At 43.3% G+C, this 22,199-nt stretch overlaps 1 long non-coding RNA gene across 3 annotated transcripts in view; it reads left to right on the forward strand.

Annotated features, from left to right (window-relative positions):
* Positions 1–22,199, forward strand: part of LOC146072269 (uncharacterized) — a 167,751-nt gene that overhangs the window by 25,294 nt on the left and 120,258 nt on the right. The gene's annotated exons all lie outside the window — the stretch shown is intronic.

The raw sequence follows: 22,199 nt of genomic DNA on the forward strand, positions 1-22,199 counted from the left end.
ATAATAATAATAATAATAATAATAATAATAATAATAATAAATGACTAGAACTCAAAGTAATGTACATTTGCATAAAAACAACAAAAAAATATAAATAAACTTAGAATAGATAAACAGAACAAATAAAAAGCTACAGTTGCCCATAGCGCTGCCCCAGAGTCAGATTTACAAAGATGGGTTATTTTGAAAATCTCTAGTGTGCTTAGAACTCTACTATGAAATGGGGAGGGGGGGGGGGGGGGGGGGGGGGCTGGAAACAGCCTGTCCCCCACATACTGTACTACATGGTGGATACGCATTACTGGTGGATATTGGTTTAGTACTTTGCACATTTGCAAGCACGTCCTGCTACACAGGATGCAAGGACAGCATAAGACTATCAGTGATTGACAGTCTAATGTAATTTATAATTTGAAGGGTGGGGGAAGAGCCGGTACCACCACTAGGCAGGTCTAGGCATTTGCCTAGGGCGCTGGCCACTGGAGGGCGGCAGTTCGCCCCTCGCCCCCCCGTGCAAAGGGGGTACCTGCTTCGCCGTTAGGGGAGCGGGCAGGGGGGTCCATGCCGGCTTCTGACAGGAGCCTACAGTGGTGTCCTTGCCGCGTGGGTACCTGCGGCGCTGTGTATAAAGCTAGCGGCGGGGGGTCCCTGCAGTGAATAAGAAATAACTAGCGCTATCCGCCGGGATATGCGGCGGTGCTGGCCGCACGCTGATTGCCTGAGATTCAGCCAATCAGCGTGCGGACAGTGTTTTTTTAAAACAGAAGCACTTCCCGAGCCACCGCATAGCGCTAGTTATTTTTTATTCACTGCAGGGACCCCCCCGCCAGCTTTATACACAGCGCCGCAGGTACACTGCAGGCTCCTGTCAGATGCCAGCATGGACCCCCCTGCCCGCTCCCCAGATGGCGCAACAGGTACCCCCCACCCCCAGCACCGGGGCGCCCCCACCCCAACTCGCCTGGGGTGCTCCAGTGCCTTGCACCGGCCATGGGTGGGGGGCATTGATAGACTTGTGAAAATGGTGGTGTCTCGCCACCATTTAGAGGGAGGGAAGAGGCCAGGGATCTCTGTCGTTGCTTGGAGATTTCTAGGCCTCTTCAAAGGATGGTTTGCATGTTTCCATGAGTGTTGAAAGCCACCCAATGGTGACAGGGAAGATCCAATACTGCGTATTTGGGTGCAGTACCTAATCTTCCAATACTGTGTCTTTGGAATCAGTAATGTAGCAAGAGGCATGATGATACATAGATGATGATATAAGTGCTGTTGCTACTACTTCTATCTGTAAGCCAACCACATTTACTGTAACTCCATGTAATTGGCATGATGTGAACTGGGGATACTACAATGTGGTATAATGATGAAATCGGAACACACGGGGGGTGGTGGAGCGCTAAACAATATAAGTAGGTAACGTATGACCAATTGGGTATTACAATTTATTTTATTCTTACTGGTAAAAAACAAATTAAAAGCAATTGCATAGATAGGATAATAGCAATGAGTAATGGTCTACAGCCTGATAGAGATCTCAAGCACTTATGGGTATAGATGCATACAATACACAGTTTCTCACTTGTTCCTGAGGTTACTCTCCCAGATGGATATATCACATACTCCCAGATGGTATTGGGGGAAAGCTGGAATGGCGGGTGTCCATAAACCTGACCGGAGACAGGAGCCTGATCCTGGTTGAATTTGGATACTTGGTCTCAGTCCTTAGTAAGGCAATCCGGAGAATAGCAGGTGGTGGTGTCCCTTGCAATGTCCAGTTAGATTGTCCCAGATGGAAGGGCTTGGGAGGTGGAGAGTTGGTTCAAGTGAGGGTGGTTTCTGTTTAGAGTCCCAAAGTCAGACTGTAGCACCTTGCCTGATGCGTTTCGTTGTCTACAGACAACTTTTTCAAAGGTCTTATGAAATAGGGGCACTGAACTATGCCATAATGTGAACAATTGTGACAATGCCCCTGTAACGGTGTGGTGCAATGGCGTACCTGGACTCTGAACTTGCTTGCTTCAAATCTTCACGGCCTCTTCTTATTAGAACCTGTAGCAGGCAATGGCACAACCCAAGGAGACCCACAAAAGCAACACTACCACATTTTGCAGCAACAGTAACTTGTTTACTAACACACAGCCTGGCGGCTGCAAGTGACATATCAAATACTCAATAAACAGATGTTTACAGTAAAGCATAAAAGAAAGCAGTAATTACTCCAATGCTCTAATCTTGTATAGACTGTGGCAGCTCTAACCATCGTCCGCCAGGTGGCACTACTTAACTAGTCTATGTCTAGCTTCACTCTCTGGCCCTGCGGCCAATCTAAACACTTCAATAAACTTAATGCAGATTATTAGCAAAACAATATACAGTACACTGTCCCAAATAAACAGCCACGGGTGCAAAACAATGGTCCCACGATGACAGGTCCTCAAAGTATAGAAGAGTAAGTACCTATAACACTGTGCACACTAACTAACTCCCAGGAAAGGGTTAAACAGCCCTCAAGCTGAGGGACAGGCAGATTCCCGGCTCAGGGGTAACCTCCTGTTTGTAACTGTAAAACAGGCTGCAGGGGTAGCCTCAATATAGAGCTGTCATGGACAGGGTGAATCTAGCAGGCACTTCTTTGCCCTGCTTCTATATCCTTTTACTGGGGTTAGGCAGACCTTGTCCTGTCTGTAGGGCTCAGTAGGGTACTAGCATTTGTAGTGGGAGTTTATGAGGTGTCTCTATTTCCTGATATCTCCTTACAAGGGGTGCAGTACTGCCACGGAGGGGGGGGGGGGACGGGGACTGAATCAGTACCTTGGGTGTTGCTGGCTCCTGCCACATAGATCACTGACTATACTGCTGCATGCTGTCTGGCCCCTCTGCTGGGTGCTGCAGTGTGCTCACTCTCTCTCTATTCTGCTGCATGCTGTCTGGCCCCTCTGCTGGGTGCTGCAGTGTTCTCTCTCTGTCTCTCTTCCTGTTTCTCCTCACACTTGGGACAGCAGCCTTACTCACCTTTCTCTCACACTCCTTTTCTCTCGGACACTGCGCTCTGCAACTCCACGCTGCAGCTCTCCTTCACAGGATAAAAGTTGGGACAAGGGGCACCACTGCACTGGAGTGCCACACAATAGTCTACAAAATTTGAACTGGCAGCACTACAAGGCTCAGGAGATCCTTACTGGATTTTGGTTTGGTTGGGATCCACAAAATTCAGGTGGATTCAGATTTTTAGAGAACTGTACTGCACATCTCTCGTTAGCAGTGTATGGCATAATATAATTAACTTAGAAACTGGTACTCAATTTTGGAGTGTCGGGGAAGACAGTGGGCTGTGTGTAATTGCAACAATCTGGCCTGAATCGGTCCCAGTATATTATGATTGCTAACTGGATCATGCACTGGATAATTAACTGCTTTCAGGAACAGCAACAATTTTAATAATTAGAACTTTTTGGGCACATTTGACAAATATATACAGATGGGGCAGGTCCCATCTTGGCAGGGGATGGCGACGGCGACGCCAGCCGCCATCCCCCGCCAGCGCCATATCGATTGCGAGAAGGGGACGCGCGCGTACGAGAGTCGCGCGCGTCCCCTTCCGACGGCACTTCCAGCTGCTCCCCCGGGTCCCTGCCGGCTTGTCGGCGGTAACCCGGGGTCCCCACCGCCTGCCCGCACCCCCCTAACCCTATTCGTCTCCCTGAGGTGGAGACGGACAGGGTTCCCGTCGCCCTGCCGACGGAGATTGAGATGCGCGTGCACGTGAGACGCACGCGCGTCTCAGTCTGATGGCTGGCGAGGCTGCTGGCGGATCGCCAGCGGGGACGTTCTGGTTATTCGCCAGCCAGGAAGAGGCCTGTCCCATCTGTACCATTATTTCTATATTTTAATGTCGCAAAAGATGCTTCTTTTACTAATGCATTGTACAATGCTACAGAATGTGTTGATACTTTATTAATAAAGCAATAATACTGATATCTACCTATCTATTCATGTGTCTGTCACTTATTATAGTAGTGGAATTGTCTGCCCTAACATTAAAATGAGCTAAACTCAGCTGTGGATGTAATTGATTAACTTGGAGAACATTATGCCATCTTTAAATGTCAGCTTACTATCAAAATGCAGGAAAAATGTCAGAGATTGATTAGTGCTTTAATTTTAAATTGTCATCGGTGTAAAAATATTTTTAAAAGATTACAGGACACCGTCTATGGTGTGATGATAAAATAAGACTGTGACCTAGATTGACTTCTCCAACACAATCCTGGTCTTGCAATTTACTGTACTAGAGGAAACACTTTTTTTTTTTCAACTGATTGAATCTACAGTATGTGTCTTTTTGTACAGTATTTCAGTGCTCATTCGCAGCAATCATGTCCATCTTGCCGCCCTGAGGGATCTCTAATATTTGGAACCTGTGTATTCAGTGGTGTAACTAGAAATGTTGCACCCCCCTGAGGCTTAACCCCCATACATACATTTATTATATTTAAATGTTCATTGCCAGGGGTTTCATGCTCATTTGGAGAGGGGCATGGACTGCACACCCTAGATACTAATAATGGGATGTTCTACTTAACTGAGACTTAGGGGGAAATTTACTAATATAAAAAACCTAGTTTTTCGTATTAGTATTTTCCCTACGACTGCATACGACTGTTTCAGCCAAGAAAGTCGGCTCCTGATTGGCCGGTAGGCGGCCAATGGAATCATTCTGCCTTTGGGGAACATCAAGGAACATCAAGGTGTATTTTCCTGTCGTATTTGCGTGCCTGTTTTACACCAATTAGCAGCCGTATTATCACTACGGCTGCTTAGTACATCAGGAACCACCATTCTTTTTAATGGTGATTCCTGTCGTATTCTATCGATGGTCTAGACATTCATATTTGTAAATACAAATACGAATGTCCCATCATTAGGAATACGAATTGCTGTATTTTCGGTATAATAAATACCGAAAATACAAATGTGTAAAAAATAGGTGTATTTCTGCCTATGAATACACCTATTTTTTACGAATCCATATTGGTAAATTTCCCCCTTAGTATCACAACCTAGGAACAGAGTAGAAGGTGCACCATACACCACTAACATTCTTATATGTCATATATGAGGTTGTTGGCATAGTAAGACCTATGATGAAAACTGCCTGCGAGCAATTGAAACAGCTGTCAGGTCCACAGCTGTTACTGTCTGCAACTATGCTTTCGCATTAAACCTTTTTCACTTTTTTCACTTATTGCTGTGTACTGGCTCCAGTCCTTCTCCAAGTGGTGGGCAAGTGCTTTCTATATATATATAAATATATATATAAATATATATATATATATATAAATATATGGGATATTGTACCCAATTCCCTTAAGGGAAATATGTACTACACTGGGGTGTCTACTCTATATAGGGATGTCCTGTTAAATAGCAATAAATGGTATTGGCCACTGCGCTATGCCGCCGTATGCATATGGTGTTTGTGCGGACTATTACAACTCAATAAAACAGAAATAGAACTTGCACAATCTTCACCTGTACATTTATTACTTAGTTCTAACGCAGTGTAAGTGATATTTGCCCATTACTGTCCAGTGGTGCTGTGCTGTAAACCTCAATTATACAGTTAAGCTGTGCGCTACATCATTCCTTTAAAAATATATCAAATACATTATATTACATACAATATAGTCCCTTTTACATAAGAATGAAAGGCAGATGGTACGTGTGTATTCTTTTAGTTACACCATCCCTTATCATTATTTTTCCACCGCTGGCTTTTATTTCAATGCCCCCAGTAGTCCCTAATGAATGACAATCCGCAGCAACTTGCTACAGCTAAAAAAGCTGAGAGACAAACAAGGCATTAAACAGGACATAGCAACTGGGTGGTCTTACTCTTTTCAAGTCTCCGAGATACATAAGATCTTCTTTTACAGCATTATACAAACACCGCCTGAGGCCTATCCCTATCTAACCTCGGGAAATCAATAGACTTAAATAAGTACCTGTTGAGGGAACACTACAAAACCCATAGAAGAAAACACATTTTGTATTCCGCTAGACCGCACGTCAAGTCATCTCGCAAAGCAATTCCAGGGACATAATTAAACCCTTCACTGAAAAAAAAGGGAGGGATGTGGTTGCTATGAATTAGGAGCTTTATACGATTGAGTGGGTTAATGGCAATTTAAACCCCCTAAAAAAAATAAAAAATAGAAGATAAACTGTCCACTTAGTATATTGACTTCGAAATATGTGTGAAAAAAAAATGTTTCTAAGATAGCGTTTAATTATCGGATGTGTTAGCAGGTTCTCCGGCAGTATAATGAGAGAGAACTTGGAAGCCAGGGAAGAATACATAATATATAAATGTATTTGTGACATGGTAAGACGATCTACGAGTTAGATTCAGAACTCATTCTGACAAGTGTTAATCAACCAGAAAAAAACCCTGTAACAGGCTTAATGTTGTCTATTTATATACAAGGGTAAATGTAAGTCCTTTTCCTGATTTACTGCAATAAATTCTTTGAATAATAATAATAATAATAATAATAATAATAACAATGATAATAATGATATAAAAGCATACCACCAAACTGTCCTAATCCCTGCAGTGGGACTCCCATTAACAGGGCGTGACCTATCAAAAAGGGGCATGGCTTCATGGGGATGATGCTCTTGTGAGCCACACCTCCCCGCTGACATCATTCCTGGGGCATGCCCACAGCCCTTCTGACTCACTGAATCAACAATTTGCGCTAAGCCGTGGCAGGTTGCTGGACTCCCAGCTGCCCCCCCCCCCCTCCCCACCGCAGGACACTGCCGGCCCAGGGTGGAACATGGGACTGCCCCCCACAAATAGGACGATACTACTATTTACTAGTTATAAGGGCATACCCTCCAACATTTGAAGGGCAGAAATCGGTACACTTCCCCAAAAGGGGCGTGGCTGATTGCAAAGGAGGCGTGGCCACGTGGAAAGGGGCGTGGTCATCTCTTTCCGATCGTGGTGAGCATTATAATATTATTATTTGGCATGTATATACAAGGGTGGGGGGAGCCAGATATCTACAATGGCTGAGTCCCATCTAACTACAGCCCCAGACCTCAAAGCAGTATAACAGCCCACCACCGAATGTTACAGGAGGCAGAGGAGGGAGCCAGGCACACAGAAGATATAAACCGCGGTGATCCCCCATGGCCAGAACACAGGCAGAGCCTGCACACTCACCGCTCAGGAGGCTGCGGGGGACACTTCCAACACACAGCTGGTGGTCGCGACACAATGCTGGATATAGAAGACACAGCCGGAGCGATTTAGGGGCAGATGCAGCCCACTTACCATCATGTCAGACCCTGCACAAAACAGGTGGAACACGATGGCTGTATTTTTTACTGTGACTCACAGAGCGCAGCTAGTGTTATCATTTAGACTGTAGCGCCTACACCTACTTGCTGCAGACTCATGAGACAGTGGAGGATCAGACTGTCTTGCAGGCAGCAGCGTTAACTTCCGAGTCCTAAGAGATACAACCTCATGCGTGCCCCAGCTGGCCACCGCACGGCGCACTCTGTCTGGCCTCACATGACCTCATTCGCGCCCCCTCAGTCTGCGCATGGGAACGGAACCTGGGAGGGGAGAGCCGGCGCAGGGCAGCAGCAAGCACAGGAACTCTCTCTGACAGCCAGGACTCAGGAGCGGAGGAGGAATGACTTTTCACAGTGACAGTGAGTTACAAAAAAAAACCCGGTACATTCGGTACAAAGTGATTTTGCCGGTACAGACTGTTAAAAAACGGTACTGTACCGGCAAAATCGGTACAGTTGGAGGGTATGTAAGGGAGATTTCTTAGGTCTCGTGGGGAGATTAAGGGCTTAATTTAGATTTGATCACAGGGCTAATTTTTTGGGCAAAATGGGCAATACCATGCTGCACTGAAGGTGGGGCAGATGTAACATGCACAGAGAGGGTTACATTTGAGTGCAGTGTTTGTTCAAACTGATATTTATACTGCAATGTAAAAATAAAAGGAAAGGGAGGTAGTGACTGTCACACCTTACCTCGGGTGCTATAAATGGAGTTATCATTGATAATAAGCCAGTAGAGTTGCATGTGACAGAGTAAAGAAAAAACAGTTTGGAGACAGTAACAACGTTAACACTTGCACAAATGGATAAATTAATAATGTATACAGGGCCGGTGGCTTCTCAGCACCCTAGGCAAAACTTCAACCTACTGCCCCCCCCCCCCCATACTGCCACCAATAACCATTTTCCAACCCCCTAATGCACACTTGCCTTACATTCTGGAATGGCAGAGAGCCTCCCAAAATTGAGTGGTCCTCTCTGCCCCCCAGGTAGGTGGAAAAGACCCATGCTTTTTCTGGAGGCCCCCAGAACCCTCCCCTTTGTCACCCACAACAGAGTACAGGAAGAGAGGGAAGCAAAATAGGGAAGTATACCTCAAGAGAAAGTATGGAGGTGAGTTTTGTAAAGGTTCCACAGAATTAAGTACAACAAGGATCCTCACAGACATCCTTGATTTTTTTGATAGGCAGACTTGGTGGCGCCCCTCTAGATCCTGGTGCCCTAGGCAGCTGCATAAAGCTGCCTAGTGGTAGAGCCGGCCCTGAATGTATAACATACAGTACTGTATGTCCATTACAGATATTAATAAAATAATTCTACAAAACTAAACACATAAAAAACATATATTTGAATAGGACCAGGGCTATTTTTGTGCCGGAACGCCGTTCCTGAAGCTCTTTTGCAAAATGAGGTCATCAGGAACGGCGTTCCGGGACCTCCGCGGCCTGCCCCAATTATGTGCCGCTGCGTGTCCGGCCACCCGCCTGTCAGCTGCTCCTGCCCCTGGTATCCCCTGCACAAAGTTAGACAGACGCTAGAAGTCATAGTTCACCTCTTGCGTCTGACAGGAAGCACAGCTCTGCGACTTCCTGGTGATGCTGCAGAGCTGTGCTTCCTGTCAGAGGCTGGAAGTGAAAAATGACTTCTAGCGTCTTTCTCACTGTATGCAGGGTAAGGCAGGGGCAGCAGCAGCAACTGATGGGCGGGTGGCCGGGCACATATTAACCCCTTGGCAACGAGCTAAAACCCCTGGCAACGGAAATTAACCCCCCTTGGCAATGAGCATTAACCCCTGGCAAAAATGATTAACCCCTTGGCAACATCCAATAAGCCCTGGCAACGCATATTAACCCCATGGCAATGAGCAAGAACCCCTGGCAATGGACATTAACCCCCCCCCCCTGGCAACGAGCAAGAACCCCTGGCAACGGACATTAACCTCCTTTGGCACTGAGCATTAACCCCTGGCAACAAATATAAACCCCTTGGCAACAACCAATAACCCCTGGCAATGCATATTAACCCATTGGCAATGAGCAAGAACCCCTGGCAATGGACATTAACTCCCCCCCCCCTTGGCAACGAGCAAGAACCCCTGGCAACGGACATTAACCCCCCCTTGGCAACGAGCAAGAACCCCTGGCAATGCATATTAACCCCTTGGTAACGGACATTAACAACCCTTGGCAACCGACATTAACCACCTTGGCAACCGACATTAACCACCTTGGCAACAAGCAGGTAATTTATAATTTATTAGAAGCCTTGCTGTGGGGGGCAACGTGGTGTGGCATAGTCAGTGTGTATCGATTTTTGTGTGACATCCCATTTTTTGGGACGGTCCTGCGGGAGTTAGACACATGCATGTGCATGCGTCTAATCAGGAAGGCTGGGGGGCTGAAGGCATGGCCAGCAGTTCACACAGCACTGGCCATGCCCTCACAGCGACAAAACTGCGCCCCCAAAAATTTGCTGCGTGCCTCCGGCACGCACATATACAGTTTTCCTTTCTCCACTGCAAAAGTTGGGAGGTATGTATTAGGTGTGAGGGGCATTGCAATGTGTGGCATAATGTATCAGGGGCATTACAGTGTGCAGCATAGTATCATAGGCATTGTGGTGTGCTGCATCATGTTTCAGAAAAATGGCGGTGTGTGGCATAATGTGTCGGGCATTACAGTGTGCAGCATATTGTGCAGGGGCATTATGGTGTGCGGCATAGTATCAGGGGCAGTGGTCAAATTTTAGTAGCTCTGAGTGTTTGTACATAAGGAATTCTTTGCTGCTGGCAATAGTGGGAGAAGAGGCTGGATGTGCTGCTAAATCTAACCAAACACCCCCCTGCAGCCTACCTAACCTCCCTTCCCTCTGACAGCCGAACGAACCCTCTCCTCTCACAGCCACAACAATTGATGCCCCGCCCCTTTAGTAGCTCCACCCACATCACCGCCCACATCTGCCCCGCCCACAGTTCTTGAACCTCTTTTCCTACAAAAATAGCACTGAATAGGACAAATAACTGAGGAAAGCTGGCGTCCCAGCTATTTAAATGAAAATTAACTTCTTTGTAAAAAAACAGCAGCAGTGTTATTGCAGACAGACAGTTAGGACCAGATGTATCAAGCTTCAAAAAGGGATAAAGTGCTCCTACCTGTCATTTTTCAAACCCAGCCTGTAACATCAGAGCTGATTGGCTGGCGGGTTTATCACTCTCTGCTTTATCAATTACTGGAGCTTGATACATCTGTCCTTGATGTCATAAGTGATGCACGTAGCTGAACTACTCTTCCATTAACCTCTAATGAGTTTCAATATATGCAGAATAGATGGTAGTAAGCCGGTTGGCCGCTTAGAGATTGCACTGCACACAATAGCTCACCTGCACACCTTATTTAGGTATTGAACAAGAGTCTCATGTATGAATGGTGAATGGATTCGTTGGTGGCCTGAGCCAGTCAGTTAGCGGGCCACAGATACCTCCGGTGTGTCTTATGCCGGGCAGTGCCGGTGGCAGGCGGGAGATAGTATATTGCTGGCGGTTCAACGAGGCTACAGGAAAGCCGCTTTGCTGCACTGATGAGCGGTGGCCTCCGTTAATGCCTCTGAGGTTTGGCTGAAAGGTAGGTGGCTGCTGCTAAGGCCAGTTAAAGTAAATTGAAACCTGGGGGGGGGGGGGGGGGGGGGGGGGGGGCGTTAGGGGTGCCGGACGGGGTCCCGACAGTTTGCAGTCTGTGGCTACCAGGGACCAAACTGGTGAACTAATGTTCAGATCAGGTGGGCGGGGTGCTACTCTAAGTTGAAGGAGTCCCAACCTTCAGGTGTACAGGTTTGCACAATATTAGCTTATGGGGGGGGGGGGGTGTCTTAGAATGCATACCCTATTTACATGAGGTGCTAGCATGCTGGGACTTGTAGTTCTGCAAAGAAAAACACATGGTGCAGATGCACACTCCATATTATTAATCAATAATAGAGGTTCTTGGTATATTCATTGGCAAATAAATATTTGCCCACCAACCAACTTCATGGTGACCTCATTTCTGGAAGACACCCCCCCCCATAAGCTAATATTGTGCACACCTGTACACCTGAAGGTTGGGACTCCTTCAACTTAGAGTAGCACCCCGCCCACCTGATCTGAACATTAGTTCACCAGTTTGGTCCCTGGTAGCCACAGACTGCAAACTGTCGGGACCCCGTCCGGCACCCCTAATCGACGCCCCCCCCCCCAGGTTTCAATTTACTTTAACTGGCCTTAGCAGCAGCCACCTACCTTTCAGCCAAACCTCAGAGGCATTAACGGAGGCCACCGCTCATCAGTGCAGCAAAGCGGCTTTCCTGTAGCCTCGTTGAACCGCCAGCAATATACTATCTCCCGCCTGCCACCGGCACTGCCCGGCATAAGACAATAAGACTAATACTAAGTTTGAATCTGGGGTGCGGAACCCCAAAAAGGCCGGTATAAGCCAGTCACCCCAGGGCAGCAGCACACAAGCGAAAAACTAAGCTATAAGGGTAAGACCTAAACATTGACACTAATTGCTAGTCTCTGACTATCTATCTATCTATCTATCTATCTATCTAGCTAGCTATCTATATACACACACACACACACACAAACACACACATTATATAGTCTTTAAAACACACTATTCCCTCAGTAAGCTGCAAAGTTTCAAATTCCCTCATTAAGAAAAAGGCCGACCATTTCTTACCAGTCTCTGCACCGTAGACATCGCTCTAAAAAACGTAAAACACTTTTGTAATTTAATGATCTGTCATAATTTGCACCTGGTTTATGAAATGTTATGACAAAAGGAGAAACCAATTAAGTGTTTGTTACAGTGATTTTTATCTGTTAAGCCGTAATGCTAATGATAGCTGCTTCACAATATCTAACAGCAAGCTTTATTTACTGACACCTCTACGAGGTACACACTTACAATAAAGTCACACCACCCAATCAAACATTTGCTTACCTGTCTCATTTGAATGACACAGTTATGGTTGGTTGTGATAGTTTTGTGCCTGTTTGTTCCATTGTACAGACGGCATGACTACTGTAATTGTACACACAATGGTTTGGAGTGGTTTTGTCCGTCTGGAAATACTGTAAGATTTTTTTTTTTAAATAAAGGGATCAGTTTCTGTCACAAGGTTTTGTAGTGTGTGTAATGTTACGGTCGTGTCACCGGGCTAAGCTGTCACTGCATCATGGTGCACCAGTATTCCCAGCCTTGCAAGTCCACCAGATGCCACCCTGTGAATGACGGGTCGCCCTCCCCCCATTGCTCATTCGCAAGGCTTGCGAATGATGTGGTGAGTGCACGCATATCAAAAATGACTGTCGCCGTTGATGTCAGCTGCCCACCCCTGGCGCCCACGTCACCCAACGATTCCCATGGGAACGCCCAGCCTTTTCATGGGAACGCCCATGAAACGCTGGGCGTTCCCATGGGCAGGTCCCCCGGTCCGCCGCCCCATACCTCCCCCCGCCCACCAGCCGCAACGTTGGGTGCGTGCAAAGGAAAAAGATTCACCTAAGTGAAAAAGGGGCGCTAATGAGGTGGGGTGTTTTGTTAGCAGCTCACACACGGGGGGGGGGGGTGGTCAGCCCCAAAAAAACTGGCAAATGAAAACAAAGAAACAAAGGTGGTGGAGCACTCAATACTATTATTTTAAAACATTTATTGAAATCATTATTAAGGTCTGATCAATTGGGTATCACCATATAACAATTTATTTAATGAAGATATAATAATTAACAACATAATATACAAGTCATAATGCATAAACAATAAAAAGTAAGCAATAAAAAATGCATTTCAAAGAAAGAATGGTTGGATGAACCGTATACTTAGAATGTCTCCCGCTTGTATGTTCTCCTGCAGATGGGTATAATGTCCCAGATGGTACTTCACTGACAATACTGGTTTAGTGGGTGTGTCCATCACACCTTTGAAAAAGCTGTCAGTTGTACGGCGAAACATGTCAGGGAGCACCTGCTGATTTTACTGAGCACCTTTGTCTGATCTCATCCCCCCTTTCTACCCAACCTTGGAGACAAATTCCACCTTTGCACCATTTGGCTAACAGCTGTAACATCAACTCAGGATACCACCACCTGCATACTGAGGATTACAATTTCCGCATCATCGTTGAGGATTCCCCACATTCCAAAGGGGCTCACTTCCATCCTCCAGCGTGAAAACAATCCGGCAAGGTTTATGGACCCACCTACTATTCAGCTCATTATGGACTGACCCAAGGATAATCCATATCTACAAACGTCTCCTTACCCCAAGGGTCACAATACGGTACTTCAGACCAAATAAGTATCAGACCCACTTTTTATTACTTACTTAGTAATGTACATTTTTATTATATAGAATCTCGCTTATTTTTTGCAAATGAATTGTGCAATATATGTGTTTTTTATTTTGTACCATACCCAGTGCAATTGTACGCTAACATAATAACTTTTTAAACAACCAAAATGAAAGTTTTTCATGTTTATATATCAATTGTAACCAATTACTCATGTTTTTGCGCCACCTATCCTTTTTCCATTGTAGTTCTCTTAGGGGTTTGACAACCCCTAGTAGGAGCAGCTTGACAAAACCACCCTACCAGGCGCCCTTTAACTCTAGGCCGCAAGGCTAACAGTTAATCTTTTTGCAGGCCTGGCTGGATGCCTTGCACCTTGTGTGGTAGGATGGTGGCCCTATCCAGGGCAATCAGTATAGGCTCCAAGTTGTAAGCAGGTGGTGGTGTCCCATATAGAAGTTATCCAGTAAGCAAATAAAAAGTGTTTGCAAACAATGTGTTCACCGCGGCCTTAGGCACCCGGCGCATGCACATTGCCAAAATATCGAGCTCGCATGCCAATTCACATACGAGCGAATGGACCTGAATAAGGTCCTATGTGTATGGTGGTGATATACTCTATACTAAGAGGGTGATTCTGGTTGACTCGCAAAGCTGCAAATTTCACATATTTGAGAAAAATTTCAACGCCACCTGCATGAGCACCCGTCTCCCCCTCGCACGCCGAATATCCCTGCGCATATGCGAATGGGTGTTAAGCATTCGCATCCTTGCGTGTGGGGGCAAAATCATTCAACGGCCGCCGACCATGGATTGATTTTGGAGGCGCTCGCAGATCTAAGACACCTCTCTGGTGTCTTAGATCTGCAGGTGCCTGTTCTATGTTGAACTAAACAAGAAAAAAGAGAAAAGCTAGTTGTACGGATGCAAAAGCTAGTTGTACGGGGTTTATATACATTTTATTTTTATATAACTATTTTACGAGTAGATTCTCAAAAAAGTGGGGTATCCTCTATCATCTTTATTTATTTCAGGATATGGGATACACCACCAATAAATTGCGAAATAAGGAGGGGTTAGACTTACAACATACATTTACACGGTGAAGTGAAAAAAGATTGGATAAACGTTAGTGAAATAGATTTGAAAATATAGGCAGTTGGGGCTGGACGGGGTAGCGCTTATTGTGCACTTGGATTGTGTCTAGCCGGACTCTAGCGGAGACAATATTCTATAAACGTGTACTTTACAATATTCTATCATTTGTGCCTGTATTGGCTTTGTTAACACGTATGAAAGGAAATAATTGTTGGGAATTCTAGGAGGGCCCCCTATTTAGTACTAGGGTATCCAAATATTGGAACTGGTTGTATCATGCAGTTCTGCTTATGCGTGGTAAGATTACATTAGTAAGCTGACTAATATATTCCACTTGTGGTGAAGATTACCAAGACACGTACATTATGGCATGAACTATGTTGGTCCGTTTAGTGTGGTTAGCGCTGAACTTTATATTGGCTAGTATCTGCCCTCTACACACATGCACTGTTCACCTTGTAAAAGCCTATGTTGGCTTATGTACACCATTTATGCTGTTACATAGTAGGCCTATATTGGCTTATTAAGGGGTTTATTCTAGTTCATTCTTTCTGACAAAATCCTTCTTAGATGGACAAAACCATGTGCACTGCAGGGGGGTAGATGTAACATGTGCAGATAGAATTAGATTTGGGTGAGTTATTTTGTTTCTGTGCAGGGAAAATACTGACTGCTTTATTTTACTGTACACTGCAATATAGATCTCACTTTGAAGAAAAACCCCACCCAAATCTAATTCTCTCTGCACAAGTTACATCTGCCCCACCCGCAGTGCACATGGTTTTGTCCATCTAAGAAGGATTTTGTCAGAAAGAATGAACTAGAATAACCCCCTAAGTGTTGTTTGTGGTACACGGTTCGCCTGTTATAGGTTAAGTAAATGTAAAAAGGTCATACACAATTTGCCTCTGTGGGCTTATTGTGTGCCCGGTTTTTTTTACATTTTATACACTCTGGGAATTTAATAGGATGAGATATTCAGAAAGTGAGAAATTTGGTGAGAAATCTCCAGGTTTTTTTAAAGTGGCAATCATTTACACTGCAATACCAGTTTGATTTTGAAGTGTAAATGATTGCCACTTTAAAAAAAATGGAGATTTCTCACCAAATCTCTCACTTTCTGAATCTCTCATCCTATTAAATCTCACCCAATGTGCTTATAGCAGATTTATTAAATGCCACGGGTTTACACACACACTTCGAGAATGGATGTTTAGCATTTGTATCCTTGCGCGTGGGTGCAAAATCATTCATTGGTCGCCGACCATCGATTGAGTTGGCAAGCGCTCGCAGACCTAAGACACCTTTCTGGTCTTTGTCATGTGTCAGCCTTCTGTCTGTCGACCTATAATGGTTGACATGTTCACTGTCAAACCAATGCTTGTTGACATAATGATCCATACCCACCACACTTTAACCCCTGACTGCATTACCCTGGTGGGCCCTTCATACCCCAGTCTGACTCTGGGCCCATCAATGACCAAATAAAACAAAATATCTGGTGTACCAGCAGCATATGGTGGTGATTGCATGGTCCTCATCCCTTTTCATAAGACTTAAGACATGTACTGTACCTTGGCAAACTGGGCTGGATTTCTGTAAATGATAAGTTCTATGTACTGTACTGTACCTACCAGCTGACTCACTATCTTGTATCCATTTTTGCAAATTTATACCCTATGCACTTGCTCTTCACAGCTACAGCAATGACATAATCAAAAAATCCTGTCATTGAACACAGCAGGAACTTACTTAAATGGCTTTATTTATCTTTAAGCACTTAAAGTTATCTGCTCCATGCTTCCCTATTCATATTTTCTTCTGCCTATTATGTTCCTGGTACTCGACCTTTGTCACCCACCATTAAATGATACTTACAGTATACAACACCCAACATCATCTCAGGCTAATCAACTCGGATGCTATCCCTTTTGTTACTTCATATATAACTTCATAAAACCAACTTCAAAGAGATCCTTTACATTAATGCCTCTTATTCTGTACAACAGTACACTCTTTTATTGAATACTTATAAAACCTTCTAAGCAACAGACCACCCTTATTACTTTCGCAGTCTTTGAGGCGGCCCAGGGTTCATTGTGAAAGAGGCAATAAGTGCCTTAAAGCACAAAAGTATCCAGTCAGTTCCATGGCTTGAAACATAATGAGGAAAGAAAATGAATGTACAGTATACACAGTATAATTTAGTCTAATGTTCTATATTTTTGCTAATGCTAGAAGTAGTATATTCTGTTACATACTTGCTGGGGATAGAGAAGTTAGTGTGATGGTTACTTTTGGGATGCTACATAGAAGGTACTTTGAAAGTTTTGCCCTATGGTAGACAGTACCCTTTGTACCCACGCTTCTATGCTTTCCATACATTCCTCAGACCAAACTAATCTATACGATCTCATCAAAGTAAGTATCGTTGGGAGTTGACTGGCCGAGCTAGTTATCATCACTGAATCACACAGGCCCTCATCAATGATAAAGCCACATGCTCAAAAGAGCTGGGAATACTTTTTTAAGAGACGATAAAGAAGATAATGAGGGGGGGGGGGGGGATTTCTAAGGAGAAATAGCTACAAATACACCTATGTGTAGCCATTTCTAGCCGTATATGTCCATAAATTCGTAATTTATGAATTTACTCCTTTTCCAGGTGCATTTGGCAGAAGTGTAAAAAAAATAGTACAAAATAAATAAATAAAAATACCTGACATGCAGTACCCCGTCCGGCAATTACTGGCACCGGGCTCAAAGAACTGGTCCTGGTGCCAGAAATTCAGGTAAAAAAGAAGTTGGGGTCCCACTGAATTTCTGAAACCAGCACCGGGCTCTTAGTTCCCTAAATATTGGGGACAAAAGGAGTAGGGGTCCCCCGTATTTTGAGATCCAGCACCGGGCTCAAACAATTAGCAGGCTAATGCCACAACCGGTGAAACTATATATATTAGTTCCCCCCAGCCAAAGCTTTCACCCTGTGGTTGATAGGAGTGTGACAGTCTAAGTGGCAATAAGCCGCAAAGTCTGTTAAGGGGCGCTGCTGTGCTCAATCATACAAATACCAATATAACCATATAAATTTATATTTTATTTTTAAAAAATAATAGACAGAATAAAATACATGAAAGTGCACTTTTACATCAACTAGACACAAGACAGACAAGACTTACAACAAATAACACAAAAAAGTCATTTAAATAGCTGAGGCTGTGAGGCTAGAAATGGCTCTTTAACACCTTTATATATAGGTAGAGTAGGATAGATGCCACCTTATAGTTACCAGTCCCGCTCTTGGTGGATAGTCCTTGGACAAGTATTTGTAATCCAAATGAATGATAGTAAGCAGCAGGGTAGCAGTTTCCCTTTCTTACCAGAGTTGCGCTCCGGATATTGGATTTGTAGAAGGTACTCCTGCACCAATAGGACTCCAGCAAGCCACAATGGAGACTTTTAGCCAGCGGACTTTTTACCAGCAGTAATCTGGAGAAGTGACACAGTTCAAAACGTGTTTCTCCGCCTATGTAGACCACATCAGCAGCTTCCTCAGTTGAACTGTGTATGTGTATACAAACGGGTTTTATAGCCGCAATTTTCCCGCGACTCATTAGCGCCGTACTTCCTGGTGTGTGCTCCAAGCCTCATTCTGAGCTGCACATATTTATGGTTTCTCGCGGCCATCTTTAATTTGCGTTTCACGCCTCGTTTTAACTTTCCAAACCATTTGTATGTAAACCGGCGGCCATTTTTATTCACGATCTTTAGTGAATGACAGAACTTTTGTATTACTCTGTAGTCAGCAGTGATTCTGTGTGCCGTATTTTATACCAGAAGTAAATGTATTCCAAGCCTCTTTATTTGTAAACCCTCAGAGCCAAGCCTCGATATACACAGCCATATTTGTTTCATGCCATTCTAGCTACAGCCATCAGTTTAACCAAAAATAACATAACAACATATAAACATATAATAACAGGACAATAATTTTAATGGTACCATTAATCATATCATTATAGCAGAAAAATCATCCCAACCCATAAGAATTATTATTATTAAATAAGAATAAATATAAATATAAATATAGAAATGAAAATAAAAATAAAAATAAATAAATACAAAAAAATATATACAAAATTAAATTAAATAAATTCATAGATGAATCATTAATATTCCCGAAAAAATATTAATATAAATGGATAAATATAAATATAGATATAAAAATAAGAAAATAAAAATGAGAATATAAATACTGATGATTATAATTATAGAATAAAAATGAGTAGAATAATGATTTCTCTTTGTAGGGAATAATCTAGTAATCATAATTTCACAATTCACTGAATATTTTATAAATCCTTAACATCCAATATAACAAATTAAAAATATATATAAAAATACTAAACGAAAGTAAGACTGCAGACAAGTACCCACAGAAATACATTTTACATACTGGTCATAAAGGTAATAAAAGTAATATGCCCCAACCTAACCAAAAACCCTCAGCCTACCAATCAGATATTATTAAGTTCTATACTATCATTGAGGCCTAGTGGATTTAATGTACGTAAACAAAAAATCCAGTAGGCCTCTCTTTTGCATAACCGAACATACCTATCCTCCCCTCTCGGTGTATTTTTAATATGCTCGATCCCCACCATCCTGATGCCTCTCATCTCTCCTCTTTGGCATCCTGCCATATGTCTGTATAGACTATTGTTGTGGCTGAATTTTAAGATATTACGCTTGTGTTCCATAAACCGCACATGCACATTCCTAATTGTGCGGCCTACATATTGAAGGCCGCACCCGCATGTCAAAAGATAGATGACATATTTTGTTTTGCAATTAATAAAACCTTTTACCGGGAAAGTTTCCCCTGTGACATAGGAGGTGAAATTGGTGGTCTTCCTATCAATAATTGCACATGATGCACAGATTTTAGTTCCACCCCCCCAACCCCCCACAAACATGATAACCCTCCGGTTTTTCTGGCAGCCATGTACTTATCTTACTAGTTTGCCCCCTCTCTTTATAGAAACTGGGCGCTAGCCGGTCTTTCAAATTTCGAGACTTTCTAAACACAATTGTGTTCTCAAAGTTAATTTCTTTATTCAAAATTTCATCTGATTTAAGTAAACATAAATTCCTCTTAACTATTTTCTTGATTTCCATGGCTTTACTGTTAAATTGTGTTACAAACACAGCACTTTTATCTTTTCTCTTTTTTCTCCGGGGGTTGGATCCTGAACTGTCTATTTCCTCTAATTCTCGCATTTCTTGTTCCCCATCTTTCTGTTTATTGACCAATGAATCCCTTTCTATTTTTCTTACGACAGCCAATGACTCATCTAGAATCTTCCTAGGGTACCCCTGTTCCATGAAGGCTTCATACAGTACCAGACATTGTTTTTCAAAAGCGGCGTCAGTAGAACAATTCTGCCTAATCCTCAGGAATTGACTCTTAGGAATGTTGTTTTTCCATTTATTATAATGATTACTATGATAATTTAGATACCGGTTTTGGTCAACATTTTTTACATAAGTTTCTGTCACAATTTTTCCTCCTTCAACTTTCAGGGCGATATCCAAAAAATTAATACCACCTTTGTGAAAACTTCTTGTGAATTTCAAACCAAATTTATTATTGTTTAAACTATTAGTGAATTGAATAACAGAATCGTGGTCCCCATCCCAAATGAAAAATAAATCGTCTATATACCTTCCATAAAGGACCAGGCTCGCCCCGAGGTCGCACCCCCAAATGTGCTCCTCCTCAAAGTTGCCCATGAAGAGGTTAGCAAAACTCTGGGCGAACCTGGTCCCCATAGCCGTACCATGTGACTGTAAATAAAAACCCGAATCAAAAATAAAATAGTTGTGAGTTAAAATGAACCTAATAGATTGTGTAATAAATGTCACCAGGTCGCCCGACAGCTCGGGATCTTTGGATAAATAATAATCCACTGCGGCTATACCAAGCTCATGGCTGATATTAGAATACAATGCTTCCACATCGCTAGTAATGAAACAATAAGTAAAAAACTGCAAAAAACTGGTGGTATCTTTGATATACGACCGTAATTCCCGGACATATCCAAAGATCCCGAGCTGTCGGGCGACCTGGTGACATTTATTACACAATCTATTAGGTTCATTTTAACTCACAACTATTTTATTTTTGATTCGGGTTTTTATTTACAGTCACATGGTACGGCTATGGGGACCAGGTTCGCCCCGAGTTTCGCTAACCTCCTCATGGGCAACTTTGAGGAGGAGCACATTTGGGGGCGCGACCTCGGGGCGAGCCTGGTCCTTTATGGAAGGTATATAGACGATTTATTTTTCATTTGGGATGGGGACCACAATTCTGTTATTCAATTCACTAATAGTTTAAACAATAATATATTTGGTTTGAAATTCACAAGTAGTTTTCACAAAGGTGGTATTAATTTTTTGGATATCGCCCTGAAAGTTGAAGGAGGAAAAATTGTGACAGAAACTTATGTCAAAAATGTTGACCAAAACCGGTATCTAAATTATCATAGTAATCATTGTAATAAATGGAAAAACAACATTCCTAAGAGTCAATTCCTGAGGATTAGGCGGAATTGTTCTACTGACGCCGCTTTTGAAAAACAATGTCTGGTACTGTATGAAGCCTTCATGGAACAGGGGTACCCTAGGAAGATTCTAGATGAGTCATTGGCTGTCGTAAGAAAAATAGAAAGGGATTCATTGGTCAATAAACAGAAAGATGGGGAACAAGAAATGCGAGAATTAGAGGAAATAGACAGTTCAGGATCCAACCCCCGGAGAAAAAAGAGAAAAGATAAAAGTGCTGTGTTTGTAACACAATTTAACAGTAAAGCCATGGAAATCAAGAAAATAGTTAAGAGGAATTTATGTTTACTTAAATCAGATGAAATTTTGAATAAAGAAATTAACTTTGAGAACACAATTGTGTTTAGAAAGTCTCGAAATTTGAAAGACCGGCTAGCGCCCAGTTTCTATAAAGAGAGGGGGCAAACTAGTAAGAAAAGTACATGGCTGCCAGAAAAACCGGAGGGTTATCATGTTTGTGGGGGGTTGGGGGGTGGAACTAAAATCTGTGCATCATGTGCAATTATTGATAGGAAGACCACCAATTTCACCTCCTATGTCACAGGGGAAACTTTCCCGGTAAAAGGTTTTATTAATTGCAAAACAAAATATGTCATCTATCTTTTGACATGCGGGTGCGGCCTTCAATATGTAGGCCGCACAATTAGGAATGTGCATGTGCGGTTTATGGAACACAAGCGTAATATCTTAAAATTCAGCCACAACAATAGTCTATACAGACATATGGCAGGATGCCAAAGAGGAGAGATGAGAGGCATCAGGATGGTGGGGATCGA

The sequence above is a fragment of the Crinia signifera genome, chromosome 4 (assembly GCF_055691185.1).
Source record: "Crinia signifera chromosome 4, ASM5569118v1, whole genome shotgun sequence".
Taxonomy (NCBI): domain Eukaryota; kingdom Metazoa; phylum Chordata; class Amphibia; order Anura; family Myobatrachidae; genus Crinia; species Crinia signifera.